The sequence below is a fragment of the Piliocolobus tephrosceles genome, unplaced genomic scaffold (genome assembly GCF_002776525.5).
Source record: "Piliocolobus tephrosceles isolate RC106 unplaced genomic scaffold, ASM277652v3 unscaffolded_37800, whole genome shotgun sequence".
Lineage (NCBI taxonomy): Eukaryota > Metazoa > Chordata > Mammalia > Primates > Cercopithecidae > Piliocolobus > Piliocolobus tephrosceles.
The window spans coordinates 7-4,736 of NW_022321866.1; the positions used below are offsets into that span (position 1 = coordinate 7).

The 4,730-nt window shown below is 45.5% G+C and overlaps 1 pseudogene; it reads right to left on the reverse strand.

Moving 5' to 3' along the window:
* Positions 1–438: 438 nt before the first annotated feature.
* Positions 439–834, reverse strand: LOC111537763 (annotated as a pseudogene).
* Between the last annotated feature and the right edge of the window lie 3,896 nt (positions 835–4,730).

The following is a 4,730-nucleotide window of genomic DNA, read 5'->3' on the forward strand; positions in this document are numbered from 1 at the left end:
CTTTGGGTGTACAATTCACAACCAGTTTTAATAGGGCTTATTGCTCAAAATTAGATGTGCCGCAGGTGTGTGTGTGTGTGTGTGTACACGCATATGTATATGTGTAGTCAAACAGGATATATGGTTATGTGCCTGCTTTACATTTTTTCCAGGCTAATTTTTATTGCCATTGCATTTTATGATGTGGAATTGTGGGGAATCAGTTACCCATTCATTGCCTTGTTAGGGAACTCTCACATTTCCTCCTGAAGAGAATCTTGGCTCTGCCTGCAGGGACTCCCTTGATGCACTTTGGAGGGGATGTGGGTTATCCTCTTCAGAAACATTTTCTTTCTTTCTTTTCTTCTTTTCTTTTCTTTTCTTTCTTTCTCTTTCTTTCTTTCTTTCTTTCTTTCACTTTTTCTTTTCTTTCCATGTGTGAGTCAAAGATTTATTTCTTCATTTCTTGCATTTGAAGTACTCTTTGATGACATCCTCAGCCTGAGACTCCTTCCATAGTCCTTAACTAGTACACAACTGCAACCAACCACTTTACAGGGTTTCTCCTCTCTGTCAATTGTACAGGGGCCTCCCATTCCCCTAGTTTCTTGTTGTCGCCACCCTTGATTAGGTTGATTTGGTGTTCAGCACAAAGGGCCTCCACTAACTTGACATATATAGGCTTATCACAGTTGGATACAAGCACACAAAGGTGGGCTTGGCGCTTGTCTAAGGCTTTGGCACTTTGCGAATTCCATATGCTAGGCCATCATGGATGAGGGCGGTCTTCAGCACCTCCTGTAAAGTAGTATTAATGTCCACAACACCTCCAGCAGCAATGTCTTCCTGGGCCATGATGGTGGGTTATAGGTGAAGCCCAATCTCAAGCCTCTGCCTCCACATGACTTGGCAGCGGCAGGGAAAGAGAGGAATGTTCTGTCTGGTGCATGAGTTTTCATAACAGGATCTATTCCAAGCCCCAGTTCAGTTTGTTATTAAGATATATGGCTCATCTCTTCACTGGCAATGGAAAGTTCCAGCATTTCAAGTAGAATCTCAACCTCAGAGCCACACTATACTTTTCAAAAGCTTGGCTAAGAGAAATGCTACTTGTGGATAAGTGCCTGCAGAGTACGTGTATTCGATCCTCTAGACAAATATTCTTAAATCTATTCCCAATTTAGCCAGAGTCATGGACTTGTGAGCTTGACTACTTCCCACTGACTCCTTGAAGAATGACTTTTAATGCTTTGTGCTTTGGTTGAGGGGCATGATACACATTATGCAAAGTATGGTTTTGAACACTGATTCCTATCTGTTGCAGGGATATTGTTGAGGATGTGGCTTCTCTATGAAGCCTCTCTATGAAGACCTAGAGGAGAATATGCTCTTTGGTCCTCAGTATGTGGAATAGTTGTGCTTTTTCTTAGCAACCTGCAAATATTCTGGATCTCATAATGTGTCGTATATCCCTCTCCCCATCAGCAGCTAGGGTCTTAGAGCCAAATGAGTGAACAACCATGAGCCCACACAAGAGGACTAATCACTCGGGTTGGCACAGTTGGTGAGGTGGAATCAGAGCCTGGGGTATAGGCAAGACGCTGTAGTGGCTCAGTCTGCCATGGGCAGATCCAGATGTTGAGTGTCAGGGAACCCCCTCCCTAGGGGAGGGTTGGTGATGAACATGGATCCTCCAAACCAGCCTAATGCAGGTGCCTGTAGGCTATTACTGCCCCTGAGGGTTAGGGTTGGGGTTAGGGTTAGGTATGTTAGGGTGATGACATGGCACACCTGGTTCTATACCTATACCCTTGTCCTCACCAGCTCTGTATCCTTTATTAACACACGTGAATGGCATTGTTTGGAGCAGCAGCAACTGCATGTGAGTCAGATGCCATGTGCTTTCCATTGTTTCACCCATCACAGTCCCCAGGGGTAGGTACATTCACACCCCAAAGTTCACTTCTATTATGTGAGCCAGGGAAGCAGTATACTAGACATTAGCAGTGTGGGCTGTGGAGTCAGGGGACCAGTTTCAAATCCTGCCTCCACCTCTCACTAATTGGGAGGCCTTGGATGAGACATTTAGTCTATTTATCTATAAAACAGGAACAAAACACTGCTTACAAACACAGCTGTGACAGGAAACACATTATGTAACCACTGTGAACCATTTAGCACAGAGCTTGACCCAGTAATAAATGCTATGAAGAAATATATTGTGGTAGTGAAGACTTTTTGGTTTTTGGAATTGGATACACCTGGGTTCAAATTCCAGCTCTTCCAGGGTCAACTGTGAAAACTTGGGCAAGTTTCCAACTTCATTAATCCTCACCTTTTTCCAACTGCGAAATGGGGCAAATAGTGCATACAAAACTCATGGCCCACTGCTTGAGATGAAGTGTGTGCTCCATAAGTGATAGCTTTAGCTACTTGTTATTTTACTGCTATACCAGAAAGAATGCAGCTCAAGCTAAACAGGCAAGATGGAACATCTAAGGCGATTCTGCAGAGCTGCCGACCCTATGCGGCAACCGACCTCCATCTCCAACACATGGTAGCAACAGTTACTTAGACGGATTGTGTTCTACGTACTAGGCAATGAGCTGAGAGTTTTATATTTTTGTTTTACCTGGGACTAGGTATGGCAGATCTTAATATTTTGGGGGCCACAAGTACTGTATCAGCCTGGTTCCAATCAAGAGATAGAAACCACAAGTGGTTTATGCAGTGGAAGTTTAATATAAATAATTATTCAGCTATGATACATGAGCAACTATATGATGTAAAGAGAACCTTATAGGGCTACTCTCCCTACAAGTGGGGAAGAGTATCCAAGAAGGACAATCTAGGATTGGGGTCCCCTCCCCAGGCTGGAGATCAGATATTGTTGGAGAAGGTATCATTGCATCCCCCTACATGGCAGAGAGATTTGCTGGGTTGCTTGGTCTAGAGCTGGTTGCAATTATTGGACAAGCAGGAAACAAATCTCCATAGCCCATGTCCACACTGCTGGGTTGAGTGTATGAGCATGTAGAATGATTGGGTCTCCAGTATGGACAGAAGGCATGGATTGCATGGTGCCTGTGTTGGGAGGATACTAAGTGGGCGATCACCATATCAGGCCAAGACTAGTTGCCTGGGACCTTCTGGGCACATGGCTGGAGCAGAGCACCACTGGATCTCCTCACAGCAGCCAGACCCAGGAAGAGAAGCTCCTTTCACCTGTGCTGTTCTCTCAGCACCCTCCACTGAGAAAGCATCATGTTAAGCTCACCGTAGAGGAGAAATGCTCATGGGAATCCTGTCCATTGTCACAGAGCAGGTATTAGTGGGTGAATATGGAGTTGAGAAGTCATAAGTTGTAACTGGCATAGATATTATGGGGCATTTGAAGAACGCTGTGAACACATATGCATGGGTCCATATATTCATGCATGTGCACGTATGTGTAATTATTCACACAATTCATGGTGGATACTACTTCTAGGGTGTTCACAGACCCCAGGTAGAGAGTGCCTGGAGGGAAAATTATCCAAGGCAGGCCCATTCATTGTTCCAGGGCAGCCACAAGAAAGCCTCCCTTAAGCAGCAGAAGTCTCCGGGGCAGGTGGGGCTAGGCAGCATGAAAGAATTGGCCGCAAGAGTTCCCAACCCTGTCCCAATTATGCAAGGTGACTTTTCTTTCTCTTCCTTCTCCATTCCCTTCCATATTGCTCATGCACCCAAAGGGAGACTTGAAGACTCTCTAGCAGGGCAAGGCCATTTTCTTTTGGCATTTTTCTCTCCCTAAAATCTAGCCTGATTATCAGCTTAGACACACAGTAGGCTATGTGCTATGAAAAACAGGCATCCTGGGTTATTTTACAAACTCATGGATAGTCATTTTGAAATCGCCTTCACCTTTGCAAAATTAGGACTGAGACAGTGAAAGAAAGCTAACTTAACCGACTCCATCTTGCTTCTAACCTCCAAGCTGTCTTTGTTCATTCCTGGGCATAGGCTGAACTAACTTTGGGAGAAACTTAGTTTGTAGTTATAGTTTAAATAAAGATGGTAGCAGCCCTTTCCCAAAGCAGACCTCCTTCTTCTCTGGGGACTAGACTAACATTAGCCACAGGATTAGAAATTATGGTTTAGGAGTCACGCAGCTGGAGGCTACAAGATTCTGACCCTCCCTAAACTGCTCCTGAGATCAGCCTTTGAGATATTTTGCAGACCCTGCACTTGATGGATCAGCTGGCACCACCCAGATGGAGAAACTGGCTCGTCTGATCTTGTGGCCCCCACCCAGGAGCTGACTCAGCGCCAGAAGATAGCTTCGACTCCCTATGATTTCATCCCTGACCAATCAACACCCCTGGCTCACTGGCTTCCCCCCACCAAGTTATGCTTAAAAATTCGGCTCCCTGAATTCTCGAGGAGACTGATTTGAGTGATAATAAGACTCCAGTCTCCCCCACAGCCGGCTCTGCGTGAATTACTCTTTTTCTACTGCAATTCCCTGTCTTGATCAATCGGCTCTGTCGAGGCAGCAGGCAAGGTGAACCCCTTGGGCGGTTACAATCTTCCTCCTTCAGTGAAACTCCAAGTTCCTCGTTGATAGTGGCAAACACCAGTTGCCATATTTTCTACTGTTTCTGGCACAGAAAGTCCCTGTTCATGGTCCTGCTGGATGTAAGGGCCCAGGTGCTGAAAAGTTATCTCCCACCTCACCCCAACCTCATCAGTGGGGCTGGATACTGGCAGTG